The following is a 17,484-nucleotide window of genomic DNA, read 5'->3' on the forward strand; positions in this document are numbered from 1 at the left end:
GCTGGACTGAGGGTTTCCTGCACTAAAACAGACACCTGGCAGTCTTTCCCAATGCTTAGGGGAAAAAATGAGCTGACAGATCATTCTCAATTTAAAGATTTTGTTTCAGAAAGTTTTCTTAATACGTGACACCTACTCTTCTATGTCTGTGGTAGAATCTGGCACAGGATGCTCTCTGATTTAGTTCAAAATTATAATTCATCCATTTTAATATATAAATATATCATGGTGTTCTCCAAAGAACACCATGATTCCCATGGGTTTCATGACATGGACAAGTGTTTGAGACTTACTGGCCAAATCCAAAGAAAAGTTTTTAGTTTTCTGATTTGTTCTCTTGGTGGTGTCTCATACAATTTATCATATTGGTTATTCATAGCAACCGGCATTTTTAAAAAATTATTTTTAATATTATTTATTTATTAAAAATTTTTTTTGCTGAGTTGGGTCTTCATTGCTGCATGCAGGCTTTCTCTAGTTGCAGCAAGCAGGGGCTCTAGGTGTGCGGGCTTCTGTAGTTGTGGCACACGGGCTCAGTAGTTGTGGCTCGTAGGCTCTAGAGCGCAGGCTCAGTAGTTGTGGCACATGGGCTTAGTTGCTCCAAGGCATGTGGGATCCTCCCAGACCAGGGCTCGAACCTGTGTCCCCTGAATTGGCAGGCGGATTCTTAACCACTGCGCCACCAGGTAACTCCCTAGCAACCAGCATTTATTGAGAAAATATTACGTTTTCCCATTGCCCTTTGTCCCTATTTTTACTATAGCATTTAACACCTTCTCCTGTGATCTCTTTCATGTACTGCAAGTTCCTGGAGGGTACGGGGACTGTGGCTTTTCCTTCTCTCCCTCTCCCTCTCCCTAGTGAGCACAGCACATGGCCCAGGCACATGGATCACGTTTGTTGAATGCAGGAATAAATGTATGAGTGAATAAAAGACCGAATAAAATAGGAAGACAGAACGTAAATCCTCAGGCTCAGTACTCTTCCTCCTATTCTCTGCTGCCTCCCAACTGGAAAACTCAGCGACACAGTGGTTTGATACAACAGAAACGTAGATTTTACATATGAAAATACCATCCACTGTTTTTTTGGTTTTTTTTTTTTGCGGTACGCGGGCCTCTCACTGTTGTGGCTTCTCCCGTTGCGGAGCACAGGCTCTGGATGCGCAGGCTCAGCAGCCATGGCTCACGGGCCCAGCCGCTCCGCGGCATGTGGGATCTTCCCAGATCGGAGCACGAACCCGCGTCCCCTGCATCGGCAGGCGGACTCTCAACCACTGCGCCACCAGGGGAGCCCCACTGTTATTTTTTAAAGTAAAATGAATCCAATATAAACCTATTATAACTTTACAGGTCTAGCCCTTGTGAGCTTCACTTCTAATATCTAATCCATTATTAAGCCCTGTTGATTTTACCACACAAAAAAAAAATCATAGTGACTGCCTACTTAATGGGGAGAGAAAGTTTTATTCTGCATCTAAAAATGCTATGTATTATGTCTGTAGCTGAAGTTGGGTAAATCATGACATTTTACTGATACAAGTATATCTTTAAACACTCCATATTCTCTCGTAACCCTGTGCCTTTGCCCAAGCTGTTCTCTTAGCCACCTCTGCCCTTTCTCCTGAGCTTGTCTAACAAAATCGTACTTAACCTTCAAGGCTCAGTTCAAAAATCACCTCCTCCAAAAATACCTTCATGAACTACCAGAATTACTGGGGCCAGCCTGATTCACTTTAGCCCCTCTGCATGTGACAGCACGTTGCCTGTTCCTCTACTTGGCATTTACTTCTTTAGTCTGCAGAGTCCTGCTGATGTTATGACTGTTCCTCTCCCACACCACCTTGCAGGCAACTCAAACCCAGGGACCAGGCCTTGCTCATCTTTCTGTCTTTCCAGTGCCTTGGACAATAGGCATTTTCTGAATTGAAGTGTGTTAGGCTGATCATCCACTACTAGCATATATGTAAATACCATTTGTGTGTGTGTCATAAGGTGACTTTTTAAAAAATAGCTGTGGTATCTGGCTTTCCCCCTTCTGGCTAGGTTCTGACAGCCTTAGCTGAGAGCCCAGTCCAGCTTCTTGCTCTCACCCCTACTGGCAACAGAGCATATAGAAGGAGCAGCTGCCTGTGTGCTCCAGAATCTATTTGGAGAAAAATTCAAGCTGTTTTTTTCTGAAGTGGAATGGGAGTCAGAGGTGAGTCCTAGCCAGTGAGCTGCATGGGAGAAGAAAGGTTTGCAGTGAGCAAGGCTCTCAGTTCTCAGGATGTTTTGTTTCAAACAGCAGACAGACTCCCAGCACAGACCTGGCGTTCAGGGACCACCCTGCTCATCTTCCCCCTTGGCGGCAGACATTGGGCCTCCCGAGCACATCCTCACAGCCCTCCACACCACTGGCGTCTGGACCAAAGCAGAGACAACCCCTCCTCCCTCTGTCCCTGGGGAACATCACACTTGCAGTCCACTCAACCCAGCCCTAATGCACACACAGAGGCAGAAGCAAGAGAGATGGAAATCCAAGCCAAAAGCACTGACTGCTTTGTCCCTGAACCATGCCTTATACAAACCTATCCAGCCTGCAAAGATTCCAGCTCAGCCACATGCTGTTATAACCCAAACTGAGTATGCGAGCACCTCTGTGATGCTGCTGTGGCTGTGTTGCAGGTTACTGTGCAGAGATTGGAAAAGTCATTGAAAGGAGAGCATAAAGGTGTCGTTGCTTGCTGGCAAAGAGCCTGGGTTTTCACATGTACCTGATCAAGTGGTTAAATGAGATAATGTAGGCAGAGTGCTTAGCAGAGTAATGGGAACAGAGAAAGCTCTCAGTGAAGGCTTCCTACCTAACAGTGCTGGAGGACCCCTTCTCGTGTGATTAGAAGCAAGTCCTTCTTCCACTGCTTCTGCTATTCAACAGCTGCCCTACATGAAGCAGGGAAGGCAGTGCCTAATACCTGTCCCCACACCCTTCGTGCATCTGGTGGCTTCCAAGCTGCACGGGGGGAAAAAACTGAACTGGGCATCTGTGCAGATGGGAAGCAGCCAAAGGGGCATCTAGGGACATACTGATTGATGCAGGTGACAACTGCATCAATAACCTACCTTCCTTCCTTCTCTGGGGCAATATAGCCCAAGAGACTCCAAAGCAATTTTCAAACCTTTTCTTTCAAGCGTATCTCCCTTCCTCTCCTTTCTGAGGACCAAATGCAACGCCAGAAATAGACCTTCCTCTGCCCTCTCTGATGTCCAGCCAGTGCTCCTCCTGCGCCCTCACCTAGCGCTGTCCAGGCACTGATACTTTATTCTGTATAGGGAAACAGCAGGGCGGTAAAAATAAGGACAGTTTCTATTTCTTCATGTTGTTTTCAAGATTAGAGGTTCATATCTTGCCTACCCAGCTCAGAGAGGCTAAAGACACCTCTCTCCCCAGCTTTCCAAGAAAACTTGCACAGTTAAATTTAAAGGAATTTTAGATGGCTCAGAGCCTATGAGCCCTGTGTGGTCTCACAGCCCTTTGGCTTTTATCCCAAAGGGAACCTCTCAAGCAACCTGAGGAGCAGTATTGCCCCACACTGTTCAGCTGGAGAAGAGCTTAAGGGAATATGTCAGACACAGGGCAAGAAAAGAGGGTTTTTAAAAAATAGTTAATGGGGGATAGCTTCAAGATGGCGGAGGAGTTAAGACATGGGAGATCACCTTCCTCCCCACAAATACATCAAAAATACATGTACATGTGGAACACCTACTAACGCTGGCAGAAGACCTCAGACCTCCCAAAATGCAAGAAACTCCCCACGTACCTGGGTAGGGCAAAAGAAAAAAGGAAAAACAGAGACTAAAGAATAGGGACGGGACCTGCACCAGTGGGAGGGAGCTGTGAAGGAGGAAAAGCTTCCACACACTAGGAAGCCCCTTCACTGGCAGAGACTGGGGGTGGGGGGGGGGAGCTTCGGAGCCACAGAGGAGAGTGCAGCAACAGGGGCGCAGAGGGCAAAGCGGAGAGATTCCCGCACAGAGGATCGGTGCCGACCGGCACTCACCAGCCCGAGAGGCTTGTCTGCTCACCCGCCGGGGCGGGCGGGTTTGGGAGCTGAGGCTCGGGCTTCGGTCAGAGCCAGAGCACAGGGAGAGGACTGGGGTTGGCGGCATGAACACAGCCTGAACGGGGCTAGTGCGCCACAGCTAGACAGGAGGGAGTCTGGGAAAAAGTCTGGACCTGCCTAAGAGGCAAGAGACCATTGTTTCGGGGTGCATGAGGAGAGGGGATTCAGAGCACCACCTAAATGACCTCTAGAGATGGGCGTGAGCCGCAGCTATCAGCGCGGACCCCAGAGATGGGCATGAGACGCTAAGGCTGCTCCTGCAGCCACCAAGAAGCCTGTGTGCGAGCACAGGTCACTATCCACACCTCCGCTCCCGGGAGCCTGTGCAGCCTGCCACTGCCAGGGTCCCGTAATCCAGGGACAAGTTCCCGGGGAGAACACACGCCGCGCCTCAGGCTGTTGCAACGTCACGCCAGCCTCTGCCGCTGCAGGCTCACCTCGCATTCCGTACCCCTCCCTACCCCCAGCCTGAGTGAGCCAGAGCCCCCTGATCAGCTGCTACTTTAAGCCCATCCTGTCTGGGTGGGGAACAGATGCCCTCAGGCGACCTACATGCAGAGGTGGGGGCCAAATCCAAAGCTGAACCCCAGGAGCTGTGCGAACAAAGAAGAGAAAGGGAAACCTCTCCATGCAGCCTCAGGAGCAGTGGATTAAATCTCCACAATCAAACTGATGTACCCTGCATCTGTGGAATACCTGAATAGCCAACAAATCATCACAAAATTGAGGTGGACTTTGGGAGCAACTGTAGACTTGGGGTTTGCTTTCTGCATCTAACTTGCTTCTGGTTTTATGTTTATCTTAGTTTAGTATTTAGAGCTTATTATCATTGGTAGATTTGTTTATTGACTTGGTTGCTCTCGTCCTTTTTCTTTAATATATATATAATTTTCCCTTTTTCTCCTTTTGTGAGTGTGTATGTGTATGCTTCTTTGTGTGATTTTGTCTGTATAGCTTTGCTTTTACAATTTGTCCTAGGGTTCTGTCTGTCCATTTTTTTTAATACAGTTTTTAGTGCTTGTTATCATTGGTGGATTTGTTCTTTGCTTTGGTTGCTGTTTATTTTTTTAATTACTTTTTTATTTTTAATAATTTAAAAAATTTTTTTATTTCAATAACTTTATTTTATTTTTCTTTCTTTCTTTCTTTTTTCTTTCCCTTTTCTTCTGAGCTAGGTGACTGACAGAGTCTTGGTGCTCCAGCCGGGTGTCAGGCCTGAGCCTCTGAGGTGGGAAAGCCAAGTTCAGGACATTAGACCAACAGAGACCTCCCGGCCCCACGTAATATCAAACAGTGAAAGCTCTCTCAGAGATCTCCATCTCAACACTAGGACCCAACTCCACTCAACGACCAGCAAGTTACAGTGCTGGACATCCTATGCCAAACAACTAGCAGAACAGGAACACAACCCCACCCATTAGCAGAGAGGCTGCCTAAAATCATAATAAGGTCACAGACACCCCAAAACACACCACTGGATGTGGTCCTGCCCACCAGAAAGACATGATCCAGCCTCATCCACCAGAACACAGGCACCAGTCCCCTCCACCAGGAAGCCTACACACAACCCACTGAACCAACCTTACCCACTGGGGGCAGACACCAAAAACAACGGGAATTACGAACATGCAGCCTGCAGAAAGGAGACCCCAAACACAGTAAGTTACGAAAAATGAGAAGACAGAGAAATACACAGCAGATGAAGGAGCAAGGTAAAAACCCACCAGACCAAACAAATGAAGAGGAAATAGGCAGTCTACCTGAAAAAGAATTCAGAGTAATGATAGTAAACATGATCGGATGGAGAAATTAAAACATTTACAGACAAGCAAAAGCTAAGAGAATTCAGCACCACCAAACCAGCTTCACAACAAATCCTAAAGGAACTTCTCTAGGCAGGAAACACAAGAGAAGGAAAAGACCTACAATAACAAACCCAAAACAATTAAGAAAATGGTAACAGGAAAACACATATCAATAACTACCTTAACTGTAAATGGATTAAATGCTCCAACCAAAAGACACAGACTGGCTGAATGGATACAAAAACAAGACTTGTATATATGCTGCCTACAAGAGACCCACTTCAGACTTAGGGACACGTACAGACTAAAAGTGAGGGGATGGAAAAAGATATTCCATGCAATTGGAAATCAAAAGAAAGCTGGAGTAGCAATTCTCATAACAGACAAAATAGACTTTAAAATAAAGACTATTACAAGAGACAAAGAAGGACACTACATAATGATCAAGGGATCAGTCCAAGAAGAAGATATAACAATTGTAAATATTTATGCACCCAACACAGGAGCACCTCAAAACATAAGGCAAATGCTAACAGCCATAAAAGGGGAAGTCAACAGTAACATAATCATAGTAGGGGACTTTAACACCCCACTTTCACCAATGGACAGATCAACCAAAATGAAAATAAATAAGGAAACACAAGCTTTAAATGATACATTAAACAAGGTGGACTTAATTGATATTTATGGGACATTCCATCCAAAAACAACAGAAAACACTTTCTTCTCAAGTGCTCATGTAACATTCTTCAGGATAAATCATATCTTGGGTCACAAATCAAGCCGTGGTAAATTTAAGAAAACTGAAATCGTATCAAGCATCTTTTCCGACAGCAACGCTATGAGACTAGATATCAATTACAGGAAAAAAATCTGTAAAAAATATAAACATATGGAGGCTAAACAATACACTACTAAATAACCAAGAGATCACTGAAGAAATCAAAGAGGAAATCAAAAAATACCTAGAAACAAATGACAATGAAAACACGACGACCCAAAGACTATGGGATGCAGCAAAAAGCATTTCTAAGAGGGAAGTTTATAGCAATACAATCCTACCTCAAGAAACAAGAAACATCTCAAATAGACAACCTAACCTTACACCAGAGCAATTAGAGAAAAAAGAACAAAAAAAAAACCAAAGTTAGCAGAAGGAAAGAAATCATAAAGGTCAGATCAGAAATAAATGAAAAAGAAATGAAGGAAACCATAGCTAAGATCAATAAAACTAAAAGCTGATTCTTTGAGAAGATATACAAAATTGATACACCATTAGCCAGACTCATCAAGAAAAAAAGGGAGAAGACTCAAATCAATGGAATTAGAAATGAAAAAGAAGTAGCAACTGACACTGCAGAAATACAAAAGATCATGAGAGATTACTACAAGCAACTTTATGCCAATAAAATGGACAACCTGGAAGATGTGGACAATTTCTTAGAAAAGCACAACCTCCCAAGACTGAACCAGGAAGAAATAGAAAATATAAACAGACCAATCACAAGCACTGAAATTGAAACTGTGATTAAAAGTCTCCCAACAAGCAAAAGCCCAGGACCAGATGGATTTACAGGCGAATTCTATCAAACATTTAGAGCAGAGCTAACATCTATCCTTCTCAAACTCTTCCAAAATATAGCAGAGGGAGGAACACTCCCAAAGTCATTCTACAAGGCCACCATCACCCTGATACCAAAACCAGACAAAAATGTCACAAAAAAAGAAAACTACAGGCCAATATCACTGATGAACACAGATGTAAAAATCCTCAACAAAATACTAGCAAACAGAATCCAACAGCACATTAAAAGGATCATACACCACGATCAAGTGGGGTTTATTCCAGGAATGCAAGGATTCTTCAATATATGCAAGTCAATGTGATACACCATATTAACAGATTGAAGGAGAAAAACCATATGATCATCTCAATAGATGCAGAAAAAGCTTTCGACAAAATTCAACACCTATTTATGATAAAAACTCTCCAGAAAGTAGCCATAGGGGGACTTACAGTCCCCTCTTAACCAGTCATGTACCACAATGTTCATTGCAGCTCTATTTACAAAAGCCAGGACATGAAATCAACCTAAGTGTCCACCGACAGATGAATGGATAAAGAAGATGTGGCACATAATGGAATATTACTCTGTCATACAGAGTGAAGTAAGTCAGAAAGAGAAAAACAAATACTGTATGCTAACATATATATATGGAATCTAAAAAAAAGGTTCTGAAGAACCTAGGGGCAGGACAGGAATAAAGACGCAGACGTAAAGAATGGACTTGACAACACAGGGAGGGGGAAGGGTAAGCGGGGACGAAGTGAGAGACTGGCATGGACATGTATACACTACCAAATGTAAAATAGATAGCTAGTGGGAAGCAGCCGTATAGCACAGGGAGATCAGCTCGGTGCTTTGTGTCCACCTAGGGGGGTGGGATAGGGAGGGTGGGAGGGAGACGCAAGAGGGAGGAGATATGGGGACATATCTGATTCACTGTTATACAGCAGAAACTAACACAGCATTGTAAAGCAATTATATTCCAATAAAGATGTTACGAAATGTACAAAAGAGTTTACAGGTCTGCTCTCCCTGGAGGCAACAGGTATTATTAGGTTTTGTTTATATGGTTATGCAAATGCAAGCAAATATCTTGGACCGCTCATTCTTCCTCCTCTTTTATAGCATGAAGAGTAGCATATTATAAACACCCTATATAACACTCAGCCCTATATCTTGAAAACTGTCATAGATCAGTTATATAGTAAGCTTCCTAAATCTTTTTTTATGGATGAACAGAACAGTATTCAGCTATCTGGAAGTACCACAAGTCCCCCTTTGATGAGCATGTAGGTTGTTCTTTCATAGTTCAAACAATGCTATAATATACACATGTCTTTGTGGCCACATGCAAGAACAATGGCAAATCGGATTCCTAAAAATGAAATCACTGAGTCAGATGGCATGGGCATTTCTAATTTTGATATACTTTTCTAAAATGCTCTCCAAAGGAGTTGTACCAGTTTACTCTCCAACCAGCAATATATGAAACTGCCTATTTTTCCAGAACCTCATCAACAGTTCATCAATCTTTTTGATGTTTGCTAACTGAAAGGTAAATAAATACATCACTGCAGCTTACACTTTACATATTAAAGAAATTAATCCATTGTGTATGAATTAAATGCCTGAGTCCTACTGGGAAAAAAAAAGCATCCAGTTTTACTAGGCCAGCACTTTTCTCTGAAATCTAATGGGGTCACAAACATCTCTCGGACCTACAAATAACAGTCTTTATTCACAATGTTCTAGATTTTCAGCTACCACATGTGCGTCTATTCTTAGTGGGAGAAGTGTTGTGCTGTGGAAGGAGCAGAGACTTTGGAATTAGACAGACCTGGGTTCCAGGCACAGCTTTGCTACTGACTAGCTTTATGACCTTAGCAAATTACTTAGCCTTTCCCAAACTCAGTCTCCTCACATGAAATATGGGGATCATAATACTGATTTTGCAAAGCTTTATCTCTGGTACATAGAAGGTACCTAACAAATAGTAGCAGCTTTCATTAGTGTTAATAATCATCAGGCCAGATTCTAAACCTCAGGGCACTTTTCACAATTGACAGGACCTGGAACAGCCCAGCCAGGGCCGAATGGCTCTTTTGTTAAGTGGCCACCCAGAGGATTCCCAGCTCCTGGAAGTCACCACACCCTCCTTCCAAAGTTAGCAGGAGAGCTCACTAAAATCCCACCCAAGGCCTCTGGGTGAGGGGTGGGCTGTTTCTGTGCCAGCCTCCACTGCTGCCAGATGATGTTTGTATTCAGCCTAAGGGCACTCTGGTCTAAGTAGAGCTCATTTCCAATTTCAGATGGGCAAGTCAGAGGCAAAACAGAGATCCTTGGGCAAAACATGAAGGACTTGCTCTCATCGGCACCAGAGCCCATCTTTCCTTTCCCAAGCACTATTTTTGATGATGTCACTAAATGCAGATTTCTAGTTTTGGCAGGAATGCCAGTGGTGCTAGGGCTTCTATCTAGGTATGTAACACTCCCTCCTCCCAAAGAACTTGAGGCTTTTCCCATTTACACATGGTCCTGTCTCATTTCATCCCCCAGGATGGCAGAAATTATGATAGTGAGGGAGGGCACTGCTGCCGATCAAATGCCCTGGCTGAACCTCAGGAAGCCACATTTCAGTTCCTCCCTGAGTGCCAACACGACCCCCATCTCTATATTCTATATGTGGGTTTGGATCCTCTCAGGCACGGGAGCTGGAACCCTCCTGGGAGAGGTCTGAGAAATTATAATTGCTTTCAGAGAATGTTCCTTTGCTCTTTCTTCCCCTTAGTCCACCTCTGTCAGTTTGAAGGAAACGGGCAAGATCTGAACATAATTTCAAGTACTTCATTAGTACAGAAAGAAAGTGGCCTTTCCCCCCCCAAGACTCCAGATCCCAGCCAATCGCAGGCAAAGTGAACATGCAGGATCTGAAGTCCCCCATCGTTAGTCTTTCACAAGGTATAAAACGTGGGTCTGCCTCAGACACGGGCGGGCCGGGCAGGGCACAGATACCAGACTGCGTAGACGTCGACCCCTGCCAGTTACACGGCTGCCTCCTCAGAATCCGACCCCTAGCCCTGCCGGTGAGAACCACCCTCCCCGCAACCGGGGTCCTCCAGCCAGGCCGCAAGCGTGACCTGGGGCTAGGGGAGGGTCCGCAGCTGGGCAGACTGGAAAGGACGAGAGAAAGTGCCTCAACTGACTGCGGGGCCCCAGCCTGCGGGTTGGCTACATCCCCGCCACATCAAACTAGTTAGAGCGAACTTCCAGAGCCCCACAGTTTCACCGGAGGAAAGCAATGCCCACGTGAGACACAAGAACACGGGTGGTGTAAATAGCCATGGGGCACTGACTGAGAAGACAGCCTCCACCCCGCCCTCCTTCGCTGCCTTCGGAGGCGCAGAGCAGCGAGGAAGCCCCCCTGCAGGCGGTCTCCCGGGCGCCGCGTTGGGCACTCCACCCGCCCATCCCAGCCAGACTCCGAGCGAAGGGGACTCGAGCAGCAGAATGCGGGTTTCACCCCGACACTGCTTTCCGCTCACCTCCCGATCTCTCTACCCCGGCCAAACCCTCCTCCGGGTCGCTGAGCGGAGCTTCGATGTGCCCGGCGCCTCGAGACAAGCCCGCCGCGCCCGCCCGTCAGCGCACGGCCCTGGGGGATGGGGTGCGGGACGCCCGCCCCGGGGCCTCAGGAGGAAGCGGACAGCGGCCCAGGTGAGAGTCCGGTTTCTCTGTCCCTGAGGCAGACGGTCAGCCCCCGGTTGTCCTGGACCTGAGAGGCCGACCCGGCGCCGCGAACGCACCTCCGCCCGCCTTATTTTGTAAAACTTCAGGAAAACCACCAGCACACCCAGCTCAGATTGCAAGGCTGGCCCGGGGGCGCCCGCGCGCTCGGATCCACCCTGCCGCACAGTCCGACCGCTCCCACCCACCCCGGGTCTGCCCGGCGCCCCGCTCACTCACTCGCGCCCGGCCAGCCCTCGCAGCCCGCCGTGTCGCGGGCCCAGGCAGCTGCATGGTCCCCGGGAGCTTGCGGGCGCCGAGGCGCAGCAGCCGCGTCCGTGTGGGGTCCCGCCGGGCGGAAGGCACCGGGGAGCACGTCGGCAACGTGGGGCTGAGGCGGCGGCGGCGGCAGCAGCAGCAACAGCGGTGCGGCCGGGGGCAGGGGCCCGGCAAGGCCCGCCCCGGGGCGGGGACGGCGCGACCCGCGGCCTGGCCTTGAGGCCCAAGACGTCCACCCCCTGCCCCTCGGAGCGAACGGCTCGGGGGCCGAGCAGGAGAGGCGAGCGCGGACACTGAGCCAGCCGGGCACGGCCACGGCCAAGATAGGGGTGGGCAGAGGGCGGCGGCCCCGGGGAGCGCTTACCCGGTTGCAGAGGCGCCCTCGAAAGTACACGCTGGCCCGACACATCCCCGTCCCAGCGCGGAGGCAGGCGCCCCCCGAGGGCCCCGGGCCCCCCCCCCCCCCCCCCCCCCCCCCGCGCCCCCCCCGGCCCGCCCCTCCCCTCCCCTCCGCTCCCCCGCCCCTCCCCTCCCCACCCTCCCTCCCCCCACCTCCCTCCCCTCCTCTCCCCTCCCCCTCCTCCTGGGAACCTCGGCGCGGAGCAGCGCCTTACACGTTACCTCAGCTGAGCGGCTCAGCTCCGGCGGCGACTCCCGCGTTCGGTTCCCACGGGGTCTGCGCGCGTCCTTCCGGGCGCCCCGGTTGGGGAGGCCCACGTGAGGCTCCTCCGCCCTCCCCGACGCTCAGAGGGCTGGCTTTGCACCGAGCCAAGAAGCTCATCGCCCCTCCAGGTGCCGGGGCTGGGGGCAGGTGCCGAGCGTCCTGATTGGCGCTGGCCCCAGTCCTGGGAGAATCCCCTGCTAGAGAGGCTGCCTGCTCCAGGGAGAAGGGAAGGGATAAAACAGCGCAGGTTGTTGCCTTCCAAAGAGGCTTCCGTTAGCTCCACTGCCTTTTTGCCTAAGAAATGTAACCTTGGAGTCGAGCGCCCTAGGAACGCTCGCGCGGGGTACTTGGCTTGCTACATACGGATTGGGTCCAGCACGGACGCTCCCAGGAAAATGAGAGTCTTAAGGACCAGGGTGTGTCGCTATCCACTGGACGTTGTCTTGACAGCAGCCTGAAAGGCTCATCTGTTTTCCCGTTTCCGGCCCGCAGTGGTCCCTGGAAGTCCAGTGACACCTGATGTTCCCGCCGTCGAGGGGTACCCGGTCCTCGTGGCGGGGCAGGGAGTCAGTGTAAGATCAGAGTTGTGATGGCAAGATCTGGCAGGAAAAAGCAGGAAAGAAGAAGCAATGCTCTTCCCCACCCCACAACACAAGAAGAAAACGTTAACGGTGCTCTAGGTTTCTTGTTAAATCATCCTCTTGTAAAGTCTTTTAAAAGTTTTAAAAGTTGCTTATGTGCTGTACCCCAAACAATAGTTCTGACATCAATAGTTCAGAAGATCTGCTCGAAAAACTTGACATGATGAGGTGGAAACTCATCTTTCTGTCACTTTCTAGCACTTGCAAACTTTTGGAACTTTTACCTGTTTTGGCCTGTTTATCTTTCTCCTGACCCTGCTCTCCAGTCTTGGTTGGACTGACGACTGGGGAGGAAGGAGGGATGGAGTCACCCAGGTTAATGCTCAAGGAGGGAGGGTTCTCCTCCACATCAAATGTTTTCCTCTTCATACCCCGGACAGTCTGGAGGATTCAAAGCAAAGGTGAATGAAGTATCTATTTGAAAAACAAACAAACAAACAACAACAACAAAAGAAACCTGAAAAACCATAGTCCCTCAGCTCAGGTCCTAATTGTAAAGGAAGGGGAGTAAGAAATTTAGTACTTGAAGCAAACTTTATTATTCCTAAAGCACTTAAAAAAAAAAAACCCATCCATAGGCACACCTAATCATGCCAGCAGGTTTGCCATTCCCTCAAGACTCCACTTTTTTTTCTCTCTCTCTCTTCACAAGTTTTAAATTTTGACCTCAGATTTTCCTGTGCTGCCTTTTCTCACACAAAACCTCACACCTACATTCTTCCCTCCTCATTTCTTCTTGAAGACAAGGCAGTGAAATATGAAGAGATGCGTTATTTTGTTATAAACAATTATACACAGAGAAAATGAAGACAACATACAGTCTAAGAAATCATGATTTACTAAACCTTGTAATAACCACCCAGCTCATTGCCATCAATCCAGATCCCATTCCCTTTCATAAGTGCTTCCCCGTAAAGCAACAACTATCCTAATTTTATGGTAATTATTTCCTTATACATCTTTATAGTTTTATCATCTTGTTATACATCTCTAAACGCTATAGTTTTTGAACTTTCTATAAATGGAGTAGTGTAGCATGAATATGTTGTTGTGTGTCTGGCCTCTTCTTTCACTTGGTTATGTTTGTGAGGTCATCTATTTTTGTTGCATGTAGTTGTAGTTGGGGTTATTACAAATAATACTGCTAATAACATTCTTGTATATACATATATTTCCTGGTGTGCAAGGGCAAGCTCTTCTTTAGTGTATATACCTTGGAGGGGAATTGCTAAGCTATAGGGTATACTTATATTTAACTTTATCAGATATTGCCAGATAGTTCTCCAAAGTGGTCATAAAGTTTACACTCCCACCAGAGATGTATGATAGTTCCACTTGTTCCACATCCTTTCCAAAACATAATATTGTTAGACTTCTTAATTTTTGTCAATCTGATGGCTGTGGAATGGTATCAAAATTGTGATCTTCTTTTTATATCCCTAATGACTAATGAGGTTGTGCACTTTTACCTGTGTTTATAGGCTAATCGAATTTTCTGTTTTGTGAAATGCCTCTTCAGAACTTTATGTGAATCACAAGAATCCCTCAGGTTTCCCTTTTATAGCCACACCTGCTTCCCCCTTGGCACCCCTTCCCATCCCTAACCCTTGGAAACCACTTGTCTGTTTATCATTTCTACAATTGTGTAATTTCAAAAATGTTATACAAATGAAATCATACAGTGTATAACCTTTTGGATTTTTTTCCTACTCAGCATAATTCTTTGGAGATTCATCCAGGTTTATTTATTGGGTGGTATGGATGTACAGGTTTTTGTGTAAATGTTAAGTTTTCATGTTGCTGACATAAATACCCAGGAGAGCAATCACTAGATTGTGTGGTAGTTGCATGCTTAGTTTTTTTGGGTTTTTTAAACATTTTTATTGGAGTATAATTGCTTTACAATGGTGTGTTAGTTTCTGCTTTATAACAAAGTGAATCAGTTATACATATACATATGTTCCCATATCTCTTCCCTCTTGTGTCTCCCTCCCTCCCACCCTCCCTATCCCACCCCTCCAGGCGGTCATGCTTAGTTTTTTAAGAGACTGCCAACTTGTTTTGCAGAGTAGCTGTACCATTTTTCCATTCCACTACCAATGTATAAGTGATCCCATTTCTCCACGTCCTTGCCAACATTTGGTGTTGTCGCTGTTTTTAAGATTTTAGCCATTTTGATTGATCTGTAATGATAGCTCATGGTGGTTTTAATTTACATTCCCCTAGTGGCTAATGATGTTGAACATCTTTTCACATACTTATATGCCATCTATATTTCCATCTACATGTTCTCTTTGGTGAAATATCTATTTATATCTTTTGGGCATTTTCTAAATGGATTGTTTGTTTTTTTACTGTTGAGTTTTGAGAGTTCTTTATATATTCTAGTTCCTAGTCTTTTTGTGCATGTGTGGTTTGAAAATATTTTCCCCAGTCTGTAGCTTGTCTTTTCATCCTCTTTACATGAATACTTCTTCTTTTCTTCCTTTGCAGAGGAAGTTTTAAATTTTGATAAGGTCTGATTTTTCAGTTTTTCCTATTATGGGTCTTGATTACTGTAGCTATATAATAAATCTTGAAATTGGGCAGGCTGATTCTGCCCACATTATTCTTCCTATTCAAAATCGTTTTAGATCTTCTAGTTCCTTTGACTTCCATTTAAACTTTAGAATAATCTTCTCTGTATCTACAAAGAACCTTGCGATATTTTGATAAGAATTAGGGAGAGAGCATTCAGTCTTTTCATCATTAAGTATAAATTAGCTGTAGTTATCAACTTGACATATTTGCCTTCTGTTCCTATTTTTGTGAAAGTTTTTGTCATAAATTGGTGTTGAACTTGGTCAAATACTTTTATATTGGTTTATATAACCATGTGATTTTTCTTTTTAGCCTATTAATGTGGTGACTTATATTGATTGATTTTTAAAATTTGAACCAGCCTTGTGTCCCTGGAATAAAACCCACTTGGTTATGGTATATAATTCTCCTTATGTGTTGCTAAATTCTATTTGCTAATATTTTCTTAAGCACATTTGTGTCTATATTCATGAGAGGTATTGGTCTGTAGTTTTCTTTCTTTATACTGTCTTTGTCTGATTTTGGTATCAGGGTAATACTGGCTTCATAAAATGAATTGGGAAGTGTTTCCTCCTATTCTGTTTTCTGGAAGCGGTGATGTAGGTTTGATGTTGAGTCTTCTTCAAATGCTTGTAGAATTCTCTGGTGAAACTATCTGAGGCTGGAGATTTCTTTTTTGGAAGTTTTTAAATTACAGATTTAATTTTCTTATAGGGCTGTTAAAATTGTCTACTTCAGATTGGATGAGATGTACTTTGCATTTTTCAAAGAACTGACATTTCATCAAGGTTGTCAAATTTATGTGTGTAGAGTTGTTCATTGTGTTCCCTTGGTATCTTTTTGATGTCTGCAGGGTCTGTAGTATATTCCCTGTTTCATTCTTGAAACACTGGTAATTTGTGTCATCTCGTTTTTTGTCAGTCTTACTAAAGGTTTGTTGATTTTATTGATTCTTTCAAAGAAACAGCTCTTCATTTACTGATTTTCTCTATTGTTTTTCTGTTTTCAGTTTTATTTAGTTCTAATCTTGTCTCCCTTCTTCTTCCTTTAGGTTTATTTTGCTCTTTTTTCTTAGGTTCTTGAGGTGGAAACTTAGATTATTGATTGGAGACTTTCTTCTTTTCTAATACATGCATTTAGTGAAATGAATTTCTTCTCAGCACAGCTTTCACAGGGTCCCACAAATTTTGATATGTTGTATTTTCACTTTCATTTGATTCAATGTGTTTTTTTTTTAACTTCCCTTAAGACTTCCTTTTTGATCAAATGGTTATTTAGCAGTGTGTTGTTTGGTTTACACATGTTTGGAGATTTCCTGTTATCTTTCTGTTATTGATTTCTACTTTGAGTCCATTGTGGTCAGCCTTCTTCTCTCCAGTTTTTCTGTCCTTGCTAGAACCTCTAGTGAAATTTTTAATAGCAGTGGAAATAGCAGACCTCCTTGTCTTGTTCTTGATCTTAAGAGGGAAAGCATTCAGTCTTTCACCATTAAGTATGTTAGCTGTGGGTTTTTCCATAAATGTCCTTTATCAGGTTGAAGAAGGTACATTTTAATCCTCGTTTGTTGAGTGTTTTTTATTTTTAAAAAGGGTGTTGGATTTTATCAAATGCTTTCTACATCTATTGACGTGATCAAGTGGTTTCAGCTTTCATTCTGTTCAAATGGTGTATTATATTCATTGATTTTTGGATTTTAAAACAACCTTGCATTCCTAGACTAAATCTCACTTGGTCCTGGTGTATGATCCATTTTGTATGTTGCTGGATTTGATTTGCTAGTATTTTGTTGCAGAGTTTTGCATCTATATTCATAAGGGATATTTGTCTGTAGTTTTCTTTTCTTGTAATGTCTTTGTCGGATTTTGGTATCAGGGTAATATTGATCTCATAGAATGAACTGAGAAGTGTTCCCTCCTCTCCCACTATTTTGGAAGAGTTTGTGAAGGATTAGTATTAATTCATCTTTAAACAATATGATTCATCAGTGAGGCTATCTGAGTCTAGGCTTTTCTTTGTGAGTAGTTTTCTAATTACTAATTAAAGCATTTTATTTGTTATAGGTGTATTCAGATTTTTCTGTTTCTTCTGGAATCAGTTTCAGTAGTTAGCGTCTTTCAAGGAA

General features: G+C 44.9%; 1 protein-coding gene across 1 annotated transcript in view; it reads right to left on the bottom strand.

Moving 5' to 3' along the window:
• The window catches only part of FAM163A (family with sequence similarity 163 member A), a 77,499-nt gene extending 65,333 nt beyond the window's left edge, over positions 1–12,166 (bottom strand). Inside the window, exon 1 of the mRNA XM_029227169.1 lies at positions 12,099–12,166. The gene's annotated coding sequence lies outside the window, so the exon portion shown is untranslated. The remainder of the gene's footprint in view (positions 1–12,098) is intronic.
• Positions 12,167–17,484: the final 5,318 nt, after the last annotated feature.

Source organism: Monodon monoceros, unplaced genomic scaffold, assembly GCF_005190385.1.
Source record: "Monodon monoceros isolate NGI ecotype Baffin Bay Population unplaced genomic scaffold, NGI_Narwhal_1 Super_Scaffold_18, whole genome shotgun sequence".
Lineage (NCBI taxonomy): Eukaryota > Metazoa > Chordata > Mammalia > Artiodactyla > Monodontidae > Monodon > Monodon monoceros.